At 43.6% G+C, this 18823-nt stretch overlaps 1 non-coding gene across 1 annotated transcript; it reads right to left on the bottom strand.

Annotated features, from left to right (window-relative positions):
• Positions 1 to 12863: 12863 nt before the first annotated feature.
• TRNAN-GUU (transfer RNA asparagine (anticodon GUU)) lies at positions 12864 to 12937 on the bottom strand. The gene has a single exon. It is a non-coding gene; the product is annotated as a tRNA-Asn (tRNA).
• Between the last annotated feature and the right edge of the window lie 5886 nt (positions 12938 to 18823).

Below are 18823 nucleotides of genomic sequence, written 5' to 3'. Positions count from 1 at the left end.
CATGACTGAAGCTAGAGGCCAGGGCAGTCAGAGATGAATGAAAACAGTGATACAAAAAAAAAAGAATGATCAAAGAATGGTATCACATAAAAGGAAAAGCAAAATATGTCTTTACTTTTTAGAGAAAAAAAAAACGTATTCATATTACATTCAGCCCTCAGGCTGCTGGCAAGATGCCTCTACGAACAGATTATATATTACTGAAAGCAATAGTCTGGGAAACACAAATCTTAATAACAAATACGATGCAGGCACTGACAGGCGAGCTCCCCCCCAACCTGCCCACCGTCCTCGCAGACCGAGGGCTCCCGCGCAGCCTCCCCGACCCCAGCTGCCACCTGCACCAGGGCAGCAGCTCGTGCTGCGGCTGCCGCTCGCACGAGCTCCGCAGTGCCGGGGCGCTGAGGCGGGACCAGGAGCCGCATCCAGGCGCTCCGAGGAGGCAGATACCGTCACCTCAGATCAGCACGGCGCTGACTATCTCATCAGCAGGAAATCTCTAAATCTAGACATTTTGCTCTGTGACCGCCTCGAACTGCTGATGGCGGCTGAGCAAACCCAGGCCAGCTGCATGCCAAAACCTTGTGTTAGCTCCAGCAGGCATCAAAAAGCATCAAAAAAGGCATCAAAAAGCAAAAGCGAGCATCTCGGAGGAGTCAATGAGCAGCTCTAGCTCCCCACGGAAGCCCAGGGCGCTGTCACCTGCCACCCTTGGCCAAGCAGCACCCGAGTCCCATGGCTGCGCACGTGCGGAGAGGCACCTCACGCTCAGCCCCAGCCTCTTCGGCAACCTGCAGCCCGGCGTGCGCAGGGGCAGCAGCTCCGTTCTGCACCCGCGCGAGGCCAGGAGGAAGCGGGACCCTGGCCCTGAGCCGCTCCACGTCACGCTCCCCGAGCAGGAGGCCGAGCCGGCTCCAACACGGCCTTCCTCTGCCCTAGGCCTCCCGAACATTCTGGATTACGTTTTCAATCGATGAAACAGTGTTTTCGTTAAAAAAATGGACTCACGGTTTTATCAGGGGCTCTGGGTATAAAGTACTCCTTCCCATTAAGTCATGCTACCATTTCCAGTTTTATTATTTTCAAAATATTAGCAATTTGTTTTAAGCTGAGAAAAGAATTCAAGCTGATAAAATATTTTAAAATACTTATTTAAAACAGTAGCTGATGAAATTTATTCCATTTCCTTTTCTCTTACTTAAATCAAATTTGTGAATAAAACATGATAAAGGGAGATTTCCTGCAAACAAACAAAGAGGCTTTGGGAATCATTCTGGGTCTTCCAGATGCATTTTTCATGTTAGAATGTGTGAGGTATTCTGGCACAATTTAAATTTAATCTACACAATTTCTTGGTAAAATTAACATTGGAAACTCTTATCAAGAACACAAACATTAATTTAGAAAAACAGCATTGAGGTATTCAGGGTTTCTAAGTGATGAAGTGAAAAGCACAAGATAGGCAAAACCATATTTACTCAAAACCATGTTTTTTTCTAATAAGACTTGATAACCTAATTGCAAAATTGCATTTTCAGATGAGCTTTTAGCAAACATTCCTGCATTTAAGACCAAAATATTTTTTTAAATGTATTCTTGTTATTCTATATTCAAATTAATAATTCAAACATTTTTAGACAAATGTTGTATTAGTCAAATTACTTTCAGCCACACTGATATGAAAATAAAGAAATATGTGTACAAAGGCTGGTTGTTCTATTGCTCTTCACTATTTTTACTACCTCATTTCTGAGTGCTGTCATGTACCTAGACATATAGGAGCTATGAAATGTACTTACAATTTATTGCCTATAATTAATTACGCTCACCATCATTTACAAGGAAATAATTGCACCTATAAATGGGGACCTTTTAAAAAGAACCACATATAACTTCAAAATTATATGCTTCACTGAACACTTTCACTGTTCTACTTTCACTGAAAACTTTCTTGTTCAAATAGTGAGTTCTATGACTGGGCCCGTCCCAGGTCTCTGAGAGTTCTGACTTGAAACCAGCTGAAAAAGCTGCATTCTTCAGTACCGTAAAGTTAGCAGCTCCTGTGATTTTGTTGTGAGTCTTGAAGTGTCTGTTGATTGTCTTAAATGCCCCAGAGCTTGGAAGTAAGAGAATATGTGGAAAACTGAGCTTTCTTTTAACAAACAAACAAAAAAAATCCAATCTCACCACGCTGAAGGAAAGGATGAAAACGATTCTTGTCAAATCTTAAGGACTCAAAATGCAAAAGACAAAACATTTTCATGATAATGTTTAGTTTGATTTTGATTATGATGTTTAGTTGAATTTGTGGCCTATTTGATATTTTCAATGATGAAATTAATAATAGCATATTATTAAATATATTAATAACAGGGTTTCATATGAAATACTAAAAGTTACAAAATTCTGCCTTTTGTATTCAGATATAATAGAAAGTAAAGCAAAAAAGGGGAAAAAAACCAGTCATCCATCTGAATCAGAATAATGCTTATAGTTTAGTAGGGCTGAGTTTCTTCTGCATCCATATTAACAATTCAACAAATTGCATTTCTTATGCAAGTCATTGTGAAACAGAGATGATTAAATATAGTGAGGTCTTTGTTTAGGTGGATTTGTTTAGGGGAAAACAAAACGGCACTTAGCAGCAAAACCCCTTGTTCAAAACAGTGCATTTGCTTTTTTTCAGATCTTCATGGACTAGGACAACAAACATTCCCTATAGCAAGAAATCTGTTTTCCAAAGCCTTCTTTTTTTTTTTTTTTAATCTAAGGCTTCCATTAATTTTAAAATGTGATTTCTAACTTCCCCAGTGCAAAAACCTAGACAATGTAAACCCACACAATATTGTCTTGTTGAGTCTGTAAACAGACAGAATTAAACAATAGTATTTCTAAGTGAGAACTTTCTCCATTCATCTTAATGGACTGTTAATTATGATCACTTAAATGCTCACAGTGTTAACCAGTTCACTGCTGACTGGATTTCACCAAAAAGTGCAGTTTACCTACTGTGATTTATTCAAACATGGGTTGATGTAAAACTCATTATCAATATATATTTAAATGGATTAAACAATTAATAAAACTCTGAATATGGATTATAGAGCCAGCTGAAAAATCTAATAATCATCTTCTGAAGATTCTTCTTATCTTGAGCAAAGTAGTGTTTCCAGCATCATTAATACAGAATAAAGTGTTGTCGTTTTCAGGGTTCTAGAGATTAAAATAGAATGATGCTGATTTTGTAGTATTTTCCTTGATCAGCTGAGAGGCCAGTGTAGTATAGTTAACTAATTAATGTTGCATATTTTAAGTGATTTGGCAATACATGATGTTAGGAGATAGACAGCTGATTTATATATTTTTGTTTTTAAATTCAGAAATTTCTAGGGAACTATATGAATAATCAAACAGAATTTAGCTTTAAAAAAACAGGTAAAATTTGAAAAAAAAAATCTGATAGCTTTTAATTATTCCTGCCCATAAATAAATGCTATTAATGGCATTAACAGACAGAGTAACAAATGGAATCCCTCCGCAGGACATCAGTATTGCAGAAGCATCTGTTCGGGGGAAAAAATCATAGTGGTTTTAGAATAATTTAAAGGAATAGACCGATGTTTGGAGTACAGTCCTGACAGGAAATACATTTTAAATATTTTATGTACCACATAAATAATAATTTCTAAAACCTTTTGAATCAAATTAATTTTGTGTCGCTAATTTATGCTTTTCAAGACCTCTAGGGCTACTTTCTTCTCCCTTGAGCAGATGGATTTGGTGCAACATCCATGGCCTTAGATTTCGTGACGGCTCCGTTTCTCTGCGCTCCTGGGGCTACAGCAGTGTTTTTAAGGGATGCATTGCAGCTAAAAAAGGGACGGGCTCCGTTTCTTCCGTCCACGCCACAGGTTTTCAGTCAGGCCCTGTGGCTGCCTCCCCTGCGCAGAGCCCAGCTTGCGGACAGGCAGATGTACTGGGAACACAGTGTTCACCTGCATTTTCATGTTAATACCTGTAACACGGCACCCACCTGCAAAGGCACGCTGCACTCTGCTTGCAAAGGGTGTTCCTAACACCCTTTGTGTTCCCAACATTTAAAATACGCAAACTGGTGTTACATGCTTAATGATGGTCCCTGTCTGTGCTAGTGGTTACGACCACTGCAATTACACTGCTCTTGGCTACCATTGTGATGTAGTTACTCATTTTTCCAGGATAACTGTTGTTTCCAGGGGATTTAAAACAACCAACCCACCAACATATTGTCTAATGGTTAAAAACCAACGTCACATCTGCCAAGCAAAGCAGCTCTGAACACAAAACAATTTCTCAAAACCCTTAGAAGCCCCAAACTGTTTGCGCTCAAGCGTGTGGTCAATTTTCTCGGTTTAAGCCCTTTAAGGTGGCGATATATTTTTTTAAATAATAAGTGGTTTTAAATGAGCAGTCAGGCCCATGTGGTCAGTATGTAATGCTAGCAGGAACGCAGTATGTGGGCCCGCGCACCGGGTCTACCACCACTCGGGAGACCCCCCTGATAGTTACCATAGAGATAGTAGGAGCCACAAAGAGCTTCGATCACATTACTGGCTGGGAGGGGGTCAATTTGTATGCGCGAGCCCTGCTGGGATTGAAAGAATGCAGAGGAGGACAGGAAAGATAATAGACAGAAAAATAAGTGAAGAGCGAATACAAGAAAAGAGGGGGGGAAAGGAAGAAAGGAAAAGGGGAGAAGAGAGGGAGGGGAAAAACAAAGCGAGTCAGGGATCTCGGATGCGAAAGCTGGCGGAGAAACTGAGAGAAAATGAAGAGAGAAGGGGGAGAGGGAAAGCGAGTGAGAAAAATTCATCTTGCGCGAGACAGCGCTCTTGTCACTCACTGACAGGAAACGCTGCCTCCAGAAGAGCTAATTCACAGGCATGGAGAGCGGGCAGGAACAGCAGGGATGCCGGCACCAGCTGACCTGCGCTGCAGAAACTCATCTCCAAGGGCACCGCAGAGCGGCGAGGGGAGGCGACGCCGGCCTCGCGCCCGGAAAGGTGCTGCTGTTGTGCCGGCCGGCGCGTTGACGGGGCCGGGCACCCAGCTCGCCCTGACACAAGCGGCTCTCCCTCTTCTGAGGCTCATTGAGTGACAAGGGCCACAGCTCCGCACTGGTGGCGTTTGCCTCTGGCAATGGGAACCCCTGATGCTTGAGGGGCTGCTCTTCCTTGGGCCTCTAGCAACTGGTTTGGGTCTCCGGGAAAGCCAAACCAGCCTTGATTCCTCTCCTCATATGCACTCACCTGCACTTCCTGGTACATTATCTTACACACTGTCAAAGATGCAGACAGACTTTTCCAAACTGCTATGACATCTAGGTCCCTGCTTCAAAAAGGCCAAGGAAAACGATGCGAATTGCCGTTTAGAACAGCAGCCTATCCAAAACCCCACTCCCCAGAAATAATTGGCATAGGGAGGTGCAAGGTGTACCGCACCATCTCCAAAACGCTACTGCTCCTCTGTGCATCGGAAACGCCATGGCCAAAACCTGCTCAACCTCCGAAACAACCCAAATGAAGTCAGAGAAGGACATAACAGGATCCAACTCATAACCATTACTGCTTAAATAAATCTGATGCTGTGGCATGTCAGGGGTTTCCCAAAGGTAAAGACGAGAAGGAAAGTCCTGCTTTGGGGGCCTCAGCTTGGGCTGCACTTGGGCTGCAACCCCCCGGCACGCGCCCGGGACGGCCGCGCTCTGCAGCGCCGCTCGGCTGCCCAGGGGCAGCTCTCTCCTTCTGTGCGGATGCCCAGCTCCTTCCAGGCTGAAAGAAACACACCCAGAGCTGGCAGAGCAGAAAACTGATGCTGCTAAAAGCAGCTTAACGGCTGGGTTAGGAGCGATTTTTTTTTTCCTCAAGAGTATGATCTGCCTTTTTTTTTTCTTAACATGCAGCTCTTCTCCTTATAGGAAGCATCACAATGTTCTTCCCCTTAGGACATGTCCACTCAGCTTCCCTGAGACCAAGATAAATTCCCCAAAATTGTCTTACACAGAAGCCTATTCAAGTGTGTTCAATTAAAAATAGCATGGATTTTGGAGAGCAACATTGCCCAGCTGCACTATCATGCATTCAGGATATTACATGGACAAGCTAGAACTGACCATACAAGGTGTTTGTTTATTTATTTATTTTTAATTAATTACTACTATTTTGTATAATTCCACTTTTCAAGCCAACTGTCAAAACATCCATAACCTAGATTTGCCCCTCATGTATTATGATCAAAATCAGCAGTTACCCTGAGACTCAACCTTGAGTTAAAAGCACAGATGTCTAAGTAACAGTAGAATTACTCAAGTATGTTTTAAATGCCACTAGAAATGCTGTAAAGCAGTGTTTCCATGCGTAATAGTTGTAACAATTTTAAGAAAAATACGTTATGATTTTAGTTTTTAAAAGCCCTTCAAAGAAATGCAAAGAAAACCAAAAACGATTTTATTCAAGGACACAGTCTGAGCATAAATGTGTGCACTGTAACAGGAAAATCACATCTAGAAAATTGGAAAGTGCCTATGTAAGAAAACCCAAAGTCTCTTACGGATCATCCAAGCTCCCACAATCTCCTGTGCATAAAAACTACTCTTTTTTTCCTTGTAATTTATAATACAGAAATATTTGTAAAAGGCAACATTGACCCAGCCGATGGGACAATTTCGTTTTCCATTTCCAAACTGCTACCTCTTCACTTACCACTACCACACACGTTCATGGATCCTCCATTAAACGAGTCTAGTAGTTCCCCTCCAAGCCCAGTCCAGCCCGAACAGCCTCATCTATGACTGCTGAAGCCATTAGGAATCTTAGGAACAACTATTAACCAGATGGGTCTTCATTTCCACATCCCTTATGATTTTTTCCACTGAAAAAAAAAAAAAAAAAAAACCTTTCCAAAAGCAAGACAATTGGTTGTTTCAGCACTAATAAGAACTGGAAACTGAAAAATCCTGTCCAGCAGGTAATTTGTGCAGTTCTCTTAAATCTTGAAAACTGGATAATAATAAATTTTGTAATAATAAATCTTTACTGCAGGCTAATCTTATCTTCTTTCCATGATAAACTCCTGATTATTCCTTTTCCAGACGGTATATCTGTGATTTTTAGGTGTGTGACAGTAGTAAATGACAGTGCTAGGTGTTATGCCTAAAAAAAAAAGGAAATATTTTGGTTAGGATTGGTTAGATATACAGAAGAATCTTGTTTTTAAAGCTATGAAAAAAGTTATATAATGGAACAAGTTACAAACTAGGAGGGAACTGTTCATAACAGAGAAGTCATGGACGGTCATTGCTATTTCTGCGTGTGACAGACTGACCTCTGCAGAGAAGCTCCCTTTCCTTAAGAGTCTTAGATTACCCAAAAGAAAATTTTAGAACACTTTTTTTTTACTTAAAACTGCTCAGAACCAGAATGTATTGCCAGATATTAAAACCAGCTGAATACTTCTCTTTTTTTTTTTCAAATATTTGTCTAAATACAGAACCTTGTACATCATTAATTACTTGTTTTATCTTCCGTTTATTTGCAAAGTGTGGAGGGTCATCAACCATGTGAGGCCCAGCAGGACCAAGTGCAATGTTTCATGGCATACAACTTTTTTTTGTATCACTTGCACTCTGCTGGTGCTAAGCAAATTACAGAAAATATCTAAGATAACTTTTGAGCTTCAGAATATTTATTTTTCCCAAGAAAAAAAATGTCAAATAAACTATGTCCTCAAATAAGACTGAAGATCTGAACTGTGAACAGCAGGTACTTCGATAGAACTGCCTCTTCTCAACGAGCTATAGAACAAGGAACATTTAGAGAAATAATTTGGCAAGTAACCTGAACAATAAATGTCTGGAATGAAAAACAGAAATGTTTGCAGGTAATCTGTGAACTGAAGGATAGACCAAAACTTATCTCTGCAGGTTTTCTAATGTTTTGCTATCCCCCTTCACAAGGACCTCTTTCCCAGAATCACCCCTACATTGATTTCTAAACCGACATGGTTGCAAAGAGCCTTCAGCTTGTCCAGCCAGTGATTCCTTAACAATATATGTGCTGCTCTGCTGAGCACTTAGGAGTTGTTTGCAGAGCCTGGCATGGAAATGACCCAGTAAGAAAGCAAAGAATCGGACTTCCTCACCCATTCAGAATAAAATTTGAAATCACAAATTCCCAGGGCCTCAGTTTTCTTGGAAGCAGCTGAATTTTCCTTGCCTTCCCGGACGGAGCGGCTCACAGTGTCCCTACAGCCCCTTGCTCTGCTCACCTGTATGCAGCAAGGCACAGGCTGACTCTCACATTTTATCACTCGAGCTTATGATGCTGGCAAAGGAATACGATGTTTAACAAAGAAAAAGACTGTGAGCCGTTCCTGTATAACAATGCTTTAGGTATATTAGACACATACGTATGAATAAAGCTTTATTTTATCAAAAATATTAATGTGTTTCTCCTTTCCTGTGAAAATATTTATTTCAGGCAAATTCATCTTCTGAGGTGTCATTAACGTTTGTAAATTATTTGGATTAAATTTCTTTGTCCTTTGCATTTTACAAACAAAATAAAAATGTGTTTCTCTCTAGCCCTCCTTGCATCACATTTCCTCTCTGGAATACTACATACCTTTCCCACACAATCCAGGGATTATGACATTTAAATGCAGCTCTTCACATTAAAGAAAAACATATATACATACACACACACACACACATATATATAGCTTTCCTCTCTGGGCCCTATAGTAATCACAAAATTCATAGGATTATTTAATCTAGTTTAAATTTTCCTAGATAACGTTAGCAATCTGAACTAACAAAGTCTTGTTTCTGTGTTTAGCATTAGCATTTAAGAAGTCAGTGTCAGGTTTTCAAGGCTACTGTTTCCAATCCATACTGTTTTTTTTTTTAAAAAAAAGCACAACTTTTAAAGTTCTGTCATTTCTGTAATTTTGCTCTGCTTTTCAAAAATACTATTCTGTTGAGATTTCTACATGATCCAGCTGTATAAAATGACAATTAAGCTGCTTGGCTTCATGGTCCCCTCTGAGGCAAATGATCTCAAGAAATGCTGTACAGATGATAAATATCATCTTTATGTAGCAAGCCACAGGTAAAGGATGGCACTAAAAAAAATAAAGCAGAAATGTTCTGATACACAAGTAAATCTACATTAAGGTATAAAATAACCAGGAATTGTGCATGTATCATGTGAAAATACAATAAAATTTAGAAACATTATTAAGAATAATAGAGTTCCTAACAAAAACCCTATCATTGGCACCTAGGATATTCTGCAGAAAATGACATTTATCCATAAATGAATGAAAACAAGTGGTTCTGCCTTGGAATCTTACTTCTTAATTCTCGGGCAACGCTCTCCAGTCATCTCTGCATTACCTACTAGTTGTTTTTGGCTACTTTTTTATTACAGTTGCTTCTGCTGAGCTTATCTGCAGAAAGACTGGGTCCAAAGTAAGCAAACAGAAAAAATAAAATAAAATAAATAAATACATAAATAGCCCCATGAAGCAAGCCTGAGCCTGGGTGTCTGAACCACTGTCTTATTGTCTTGTTGTTTACCACACACCCCCATCCACTGCCTGTGTTGCTGCTTTTTATTATTATTATTTTAAAATATCTAAAGGCCTGAGCAGTATTAATGGCCTTTAAATTCTTGTGTTTTTTTTTTTTTTTTTAAAAAAAGCTGTTTTGCAGTTCTGTGAAAACAGGCAGCATTTGAAGCCAGCATGATGTATTTGTTTTCACCATCAGTTTGTTAGAAGAAAAAGGGGGGAAAAAAGGAAAAAGGGGGAAAAAGAGAAAAGAAAAAAAAAAGTAAAGAAAAAGGCAGAAAAACACAGCTGTTAATCCATTTTAGTAGAAGTGCAAAAAAAATGCCGGGGACTTTCTAATCCCAATTTCAGCCTAGAGTGATTTTTATGGCCAAACAATGAACCTTTAGACTAACAGTTTATATCATGAATACACAACTAACTCTCAGCCCAGGCCCCGGTCCAATTTCCAGCATAATACAAGGAGTATCTCCTTTGCCTTCAGTGACAAAAACAACACAATATTGCATTAAAAAAATATAATAAATCTTTACAGACGTATTCTCGGTGAGTACAGAGCGACTGTTCATGTCGAACGAGCTCTAGGAGCGTTTTTACAGCATTGCGTTTGACTTATCTTGATGGAAACAGATCAATATAAATCGCGGGCAAAGCAGCCCACCCCCCGGCTGGCAGCGGCGGCGATTCGCGGCGCGCGGTGCCGCGCCGTGGGTATCTGCCACCCCGCGCGGCCGCGCAGCCTCCGCGCTCCGCTGAGCGCCGCGCAGGGCCGCGGCCGCGCGCGGGGCGCCGCTTCCCTCCCTCCAACATCCATTTTGTCGGGCAGAAACACTTGCCAGCGATTAAAATATTCAAGATGGCTGTTCCGGCGGCCTCGCCGCCCGCGCGCGCCCCGCGCCGGCCCCCGCCTCCGCGGCCGCGCTGCGCGGAGGCTGCGCGGAGGCTGCGCGGCGCCCGCGCGGCACCGACGGAGCGCGAAGGGAGCGCCCCCGCGCAGCGCGTTCCCCCGCGCGCCGCGGGCCCCGCTCCGCGCGCCCCGCGGGCGGCATCCGCGGCCGCTCCGCGGAGCGGCCGCACCGCGCAAATCGCTGTGGACGCGGGGCTCGGCTCGCCGCGTGTTCGGAAGTCGCTTGGAGTGCGTCAACTTTTTCCTACAACGATAAAATGATGCAATCCCGTACTACACTTAACAGTATTTCCCCCAGCTAGAATATAGATAAATGGATTAATTTAAGAAGAGGACTGCATACATTACAGAACTATTAAAAGCTTTTTCCACGGGTGATAACTGAAAGCTTCACTGACCTCTAGTATTTTTTTTTTACTTGATTCGCTGCCTTCTCGCCGAAATGTATCAGGTTTCCACTTTCCTGCGACCTTAATTGTAATTCGGCAGCGAGCAGATGGGCTGAGGCGCTTTCCACGCACACACTTTTCCACTTCTACAAAATGAGTTTGTCAAGCTCTTGTTTAACAGGAGATGTGGCACTGAATGAGCCTCCTCTCTATAGGTAACCTCGGACATGGTATGTGTGTATATATGTATACTAATATGTATATATACATATATATGGTTTTGTGTATGTGAGCAATCACCGCTCTGAAACTACCCCGGAGCTGATGCAGAGCAAAAGCGCTGGATGCTCCACAAACCTTATCTCCTGCACCATCAGACCATCAATTTGGTAAAATTTAGCTCCCCGGCTGCTGCCAGCTTTATAGCTCGTGCTGCTTCACACTCATTTTTGTTTATTACTTTTAATGCCTGCGCGGTGGCGAGGCAGTGCGAGCAGAGACACATGCAGATTTCTGCATTTCTACCCTCCTGCGATGCTTTGCGAACTGCAGCGGAGGAAACGCTGCGGACTCGATCCTATTAGTGCCAACAACATGGGAATAGCAAAATAGGAATTTATTTAAATAACTCTGCTTAAAGTAAAATCCCACTGTTTTGGAGGAGCCATTTATGGGTCGAGTAGCAGTATTGATACGGGTGGCTCCTGCTACAGCTACCCTGATGCTGGACACAAACTGACGTATTTTCAAAATGTTTCTTTGAAAGATGAAAGATGATTAAAAAAAAAAAAAAAAAAACAGCGACCTGCTGCAGACACCACACACTAACGATTTAGGGCTTATTGCTTTAAAATGATTCTTCGGTGTGTCTCAAAAAATGTCTTTTTCCCCAGTATCTTAGCAGGCAAGGGCCATATCTTGTCATCAATGGTAAATCAATGGCACTGCCTGACCTTTGGGAGGGCTATATCCTTTATTTTAAGCAGGCGAGCTGAGAAGCGAGATGCGCGAAATACAACTTCCCTGGGACGGGCGGGATTTTTGCCAGGAATTCCACAAACGGCAGCCGCATCCCCGCAGGCTCCGCGGGAGCGGGAGGGCGGCCGCACTTTGCGCGACTCGCGGCGCTCGTTTGAGCCCGGTCACGGTGAGCGACGGTGCCAACCTCTCGTGGCTGCGCGGGGCGAAGCTCGCGCTGTGACTGCTCTCAACATCCTGTGTGCAAAGCGGGGGCGCCCAGGGCGGCGGGCGGCCGCGGAGCCCCGCGGCGGCCGCGCAGAGCGGCGCAAGAACCGCGCAGAGGTGCGGGCGGCTGGCGAGGGACCGGCACGCTCCCCCCTGCTCCTCTCTTACATAAGATTTGCTCCGTGGCGGCGCTTCGTCCCGGGGATTTTAGCACCAGCGGTGCGGGCTCCAAAAAATCCTCGCACCTCAGGGAGAGAGGGAGGAAAAGGCGGGTTCTGCGTTTACCTTCTGGAGCGGTGGCGATACCAAGGGCAATCACACGAAGCAGCAATTGCAACAGCCTTTTTTGCAGTTGAGGCGCTGGCCGCCCGGGCTCGCAGCCCGCTTGGCCGGGAGCGGCAGCTCCCGCGCCGCGAGCCCAAGCGCCGCGCAGATCCCGCCGCCTGCTCCGCACCCTCCTTAACCCCGCGTGCCCGGCCGGGCCAGGTCGCATCTCTGCCTGCCCGGGCATCTTCCGCCGCAGGGGGAAGGCGCCGACAAACTCGCAGCGGCTCCCGCTCGCCAGACGCGCTTCTGACTCTCCCCCTCCCCCCCAAAAAAAAATTCAGGGAAAAGAGGCCCCGCAGCGCCCAGGCGGCCCCTTCTCGCCCGCCGCGCACGAGCGCCGGTGCCCGGTGCCGCGCAGAGCGGGGGCGGCTGGGCCCGGCCCGCACGGGCCGTCCGCAGAAAACGGCGGCGGCTCGAGGGGAAGCGGCAGCACCAAAAGGTGGCCCCGTCCCTGGGTGGGCTCGAACCACCAACCTTTCGGTTAACAGCCGAACGCGCTAACCGATTGCGCCACAGAGACCGCCGCGAGCACCGGGCGCTGCAGCGCGGCCCGTGTCCTGCGCCGCGCAGCCCACACGCGCCCGCCGCGCGCACGCACATAGGAACGGCCGGGGACAGCGTCTGCCTCTCACCGAGGGCTACGGGAGGGGAGAGAAAACCGCGCAAGCGACAGATCCTCCTCCTGCCACCCAGGCTCAAACACGGGTTCCCAAATATTCATTGCTCGTGGCAAGTCATTTTTCCTGTGAAATAAATTCACAAATCAAAGAGTTAAAATAGCTTTGCCATGAGTGTTGCTAATTCACCCATTATATATACAAGCCAAAATGTAATTCCCAATTGCTCTATTAATGCATTTCAAAGTATTTTAATTGACTGCAGGAAACTACTAGATTATTAAAATAGGCGATATGTTACTGAATGTATGTGATAAGTTATGTTTGCCTTTCTAAGCCTCTGACAATGCAATGCAGAAAAGCTAATGCTCCCATTACTTCAACATTTACTTCAAACACTGTTTTGTAACAAACAAGAGTTTGTTATAAAAGAGCAAAAAAGAGCAAACATTTTCCCCTTTTCTGTCACAGACTATATTGTCTGAATCCTTGTGGAAATCTTACATCGGCTGCTGATTTTTTTTTCCTTACGACCCCATGCCGCTCTACGTCACGGTATTTCTGTAAAAGCCGCAACCCTAGAGCCAAGCAGGCTCATTACGCAGGACGGGAGCTGACTCCTTGCCTGCACACACCAAGTTCCTGACAGGCCAGAACCAAGAGGTCTCATCTCCCTCCTGAAACCAAAGGGTCTTCACCAACACGAGCAAGAGCTGCTTATTCCAGCTCTCATATTTTGTATGTTACTTTGGTCAGGCTACCACAGAGCAACTTCAGCGTGACCACATACCGCCCACGACTCTGCCTCTCCAACCTCCTCTATGTTCTTTAAGATTGAAGAAGACTGTATATATAGATGTCAGTATTATCACATCACTGCTCAAATCTTTATTGCGGATCCTTGGTACCTTTCTGAAAAGCAGCTTTTAAAAGGTGTAAGAGAAAGATAAGACATTCAAATCCTCAACAGTAATGAAAACAATGTTTTCAAATGACCTTTTCTATCACACTTGTGTGGCATATGTTTTCCTGCCTGGGCTGCTGTTGTTCTCAGAGCCAGGAAAATCACCCATGGGAATCCTTTTTTTTTTTTTTTTTTTTTTTTTCTTTTTCATGCAGAAGAACAGGCAAGCAGTTCTGGGCAGCGCTCAAGTCTTACTTTACTCAAGTAACATGGGTATTCAAGAGAAATACCAAGGAACTTTGTCGAACAGCAGTCTGATCTGCAGACCTGGATAGTATTAAGGATTTTAACACACGAGTAGTGCCATTAATATTAACACAGGTAAATTGTTTCCAAAATCTGTAGGCTCCATCTACAGGGGGATGTGGACAGGATGACACTGAGCGCGACACGGGCGCTGCTGTGAGACGCTGCTGCGCGCGGCGCCCCGGCCGGCGCGGCACGCGAGGGCACAGCCTGGCACGTCTCCTGCCAGCATCCCTCCTCGGCGCATCCCGCGGCCTTCCCTTCGGAGCCTTGCCAAGCGTGACAAGCGGCACGTGCTCAACGGAGGGCATCATCTCCCCAGCCCGAAACGCCGGAGAGCTGAAGACGAAAAGAACCGAGCAGGTACCACCGGGGATGGCCACCAAGGCCCCAAGCGCGGAGCTCTCACCCCGCAGAGCAGCTGCGCCTGCCGCCGCTCCGCACACGGACAGGACGCGGCTCTGCCCGACGGAGAAACCGGCAACGGCAGCCAGAGGCCACAACGGGGAGACGCTGCTCGCAGACCTGCGTGCCCGTCAGTTCCTTGCTCTTCCTTTCTAGGCAGCTTTCTCTCTTGATATGCTGTTTCTTGGGGATAACATCTGGTTGCTTAATTATTTCGGTAGTTAGCATATGGGATCAAAATACCAAATTAGGGAGGGGGGCTGTTTTTTTAATGGATTATTTATTTATTTATTTATTTATTTATAAAAACATTTATATTATACAGAAATATAGCATATGTTTAAATCATTATACAGTGTACATAATATTTAAATATATTTCATATTCCAAACATGATTTCTATATTGTATAATCCTATTTTACAATGACTGTAAAAAGCTCATTGCTGTAAGACATCCAGGTCCTTCTTCATGCAGAGGCCTTGGTTCCTGCATGTCAGAGACAGCTAATACAGGGTAAAGGGAGAAGCTGGGCATTGGTTAGGAGTGTTATAAACACACCGCGCACTCATCCTCTGCTCAGAAGATAAAGTCCAGACATTCACCCAGAACAGTTCCATAAACCATTTCAACAAGCTATTTCAGAGGAGAAAAAACAAAACAAACAAACAAACAAAAAAGCACTTAAGTCACTCATTAACTACTACATTTCTATAGCAGCTCTCAGGAAAGGATAGTTTACCCCTACAAACATATGCACCTACGTTTACCATTCTACGCATCACTTTTGGTAAACAGTCAGCTTTCACTATACAGCTCAGCCTGAACTACAGAAAATGCCTACTCACTATAAATTTCAAACTCAGTCTCTTCCCACATATATCTTTAATTGCTTCTTTTGGAACTGAAGGTTGCAAAGGCACAGCTTAATACCAAATGATTTCTTGTATCTTCCTCTGAAATAAATGATTTTAGACCTTACTGGAGCCAGGATATTAAATAAATGGACAACTAACAATCCAACACTGATATTCAAATTATTAAAAGCAGAGTCACCACTAAGATTTCTATGATAAAAAAAAAAAAAAAAAAGAGCTGCAAGCACCAAAGTATGGAACATATTCCAGAAGGACTTAAAAGGTTAGAAGAACCAGGTATCAACATTTTTCTTGATCAGTTTTATTATTTTCATTCTCCCAATAAAATGCATTTAGAGTTTTTATTATTCTTTATATACATATATATATGTTTAAATACAGGGGTGCTTGCCATACTTACGACCTTATTAACTTATATTCCTTACACTTACATAGACATACAGAAAATATAGAATATATCTTAATATTCATAGGTCTATTAGCAACATCAGAGAAGTGCTATGACTGAAAGACTGCCTCTGCAGACAAGATCGGCTTACCTTTAAAGGTAAAAAACAAGACTGAACAATGGTATTTTTATGGACCTCTCCATTTCGGTTAGCTCTGACTTATAACACGTCCCACCAAAAAAGAGGTTACATAATTAGATAAGAAAATCCAGAAATCTTGGGGTGTTTCTAAAGGCAGACTGTTGGGTAGCCTAAAAAGTCAATCATTCTCCCAACCTGCATGACCACATTCACCATAAAGAGAAATGGCATGGACTGCGGAGGGCTGGGTCGTGAGTGTGGAGTTCAAGAGATACAAAAAGGGGTTTCAGCTTGAGTTATGTCAAAATTACAGACCAGCCACCACTGTTATCACTGATTTGGAATCCGGTCTGCAGCCCTGGCAGAGGATCCAAGGACCAGCTGGAGAGGACTGTGCTCAGAGGGAGCTGCACATCTCACCCGACGCAGCGGGAAGCGCCTTGCAATCCCCTGCCATTTGGGCGCTCTGAGCGACTGCTGGGAAGAGCACAGTCATTACGGCAGGCACTTCACCAGCTTCCACCAAACACATCCTTAATTTTAAGACAGCATTTGGGAAAAAAAGGTGAAAAGAAAATTGTACCAGTACAAGAAGTGAGCATTGTATCTATAGGAATTGTTCTCACACAGCACATATTCTTTCTCAAGCAATTTCTTTTATCTTGGTAAGAAAGAAAGAAATTTCCTGTTCCTTGCAGATCTTTTGAGAACTGCACTTACCAAGAAAGCCTAAGTGTTCTTAAAATAATGGTGAGTATCATGGAAATAAAGAAAACTAATGCAGCTGAACTTTGACGGAGTCTCTGTGGAACAAGGAATTGTACATCTTTCTGAAACACTATAGAAAACATCTACTTCAGTTCCAAAGATTATTTTGCAAGTGATGACACACAAGAGACAGTATCTGTCCTGAAGCCGTAATTCAGCCAACACCAGTGTTCTGAGCGGGAAAGCACAACCCAGACGAGCTCTGAACCCACTACAGACATTTCCAGACATGAGCCTGGCAAGTTCTGCCAGACAGCGATCTCAAGAAACCTGTGCTGACAGGCTTAATAGCAAAGACCATCTCTGGAAGCCTTTTTGGAATCAAACGGTTTCGAGGAGGAGACCAGCACTGACTTCAGTCATTAGTGCTCTTTTGGGGCTGCATTTACTGCCTCAGAAGGTTCCTGCAGTGCCTCCCAGAACATATCGCTACAAAAGATGACCCACACAGTGACGAAGAACCACAGGGGACCGAAGAGACCCAACGAGTTTCTTCCGGTTATGTTTATCAGCAATCATGAAGTTAGCAAAGTTCTCTAATTCTAGACAAAAATGGAAGACTTGGGAGGTTATGATCTCCCATCATATTGAAAACAAACATGAATTACCAAAGTTTGGCTACTGCATGATTCTAACTCTCTCAAATACCTCCAGTGCTAGAAGCTTCTTCCAGAACTGCTCTCTGGTTGTCCCTTTTGATGCCAGCAACATCATGACCACAAATTTGGGTCACCACACCAGTTAAAAAGGGGAAAGGGGCACCTCCACTGTTCTATGAAAATTTATGATTGCTTAACATAGATGGGAATTTACCTGATAGCTGGAATATTTAAAGAGAGAATAATAATAATAATAATAATAATAATAAAACTTTAAGTTTGCAAAATAAATATACCTTTCTTAATGTTAAATCTGGATAAGTATGAGATAGAGATAATAATATAGTACGAACAGCAAAAGACAAAAAGAACGGAGAGACAGACTAAAAAGAAAACAAAAAGAACAAAGAGGAGTGGGAGAGAAAACATTTGTCTGGTTAAGAAATCAGATGAATTAAAGTCAAAACTAGCTTGTTTTTCAGATATTTCTGACTGACAGCAAAAGAAGGTGCGACTGCAGAGGGAAGTGACCTCTCCCCAGCTGCTCCTGTCCTAATGGAAGCTATAATCTGCACGAGGCAAGGGAACACAGGAGGCTCTTGGTGAGTTACTCACAGCTCCCTGTCCCCTCCTCCTCCTCCTCTTGGCCCCAGCTTCTCAGATCTTTCTATTAAACTTTTAATAGCGGGGACCCCCTCACTCAGGGCAGCGCTGCAGTCATTCATTAGTGTCCACCTAGGGAACAAATAACTCTTTAGCTGCACTGTAGGTGTCCAGCTTGCTTTGTGCCTGGAGGGGGATTTGTAATCGAAACAGGGAAGTGCAGGAGCAAAGAGAAAAAATGGGCAATAATAACCCGTGAACTCGCCTTTCATTCAGGTAACACACAAGACACATGTTAATGATTTCAGCTTAAGTACCAGGTGGAGAACTAACTGCCCAGAACTGGGCAGAAATCACCTGCAATGCCAGCGCAGCCACACGGGGACTCCGTGGGGAAGGGGCAGCGAGAGGTAACTTGCCCACCGCACAGGGAGTTGTGTATTGCATTTGCACTCACTTGCAAAGTCCCTTTTCAGGTCTCATGCAAAAGGTTCAACAAGTGTGGCTTTTTTTTCTCAAGTCTTCTGCTCCATCCTTTCTGCACAAGTATATTTCTGTAACTGAATTAGGATGAACTATGTATATGGAGAGGATCTATTAAGGGCTACAATATGTAAGACTTTTTTCGGACCTGAAGATTTAAATTGCCAGGAATGTAAAAATAAGTTTTAATCACAAACAAATTAAAATGGAAGCAAAAGGGAAATTAATTTTATTTTCTTGTTCTCCCTAAAGGTATGTGGATACAAAACCAATCACACAATCCTCATCCAAACGCTCTCCTTTTGCCTCTTTTA

This window comes from Tinamus guttatus, unplaced genomic scaffold (assembly GCF_059628265.1).
Source record: "Tinamus guttatus ecotype Peru unplaced genomic scaffold, ASM5962826v1 Tinamus_guttatus_pri_ptg000530l, whole genome shotgun sequence".
NCBI lineage: Eukaryota > Metazoa > Chordata > Aves > Tinamiformes > Tinamidae > Tinamus > Tinamus guttatus.
The sequence above is the reverse complement of the archived record's forward strand: the minus strand, read 5'-3'. Positions and strand labels throughout refer to the sequence as shown.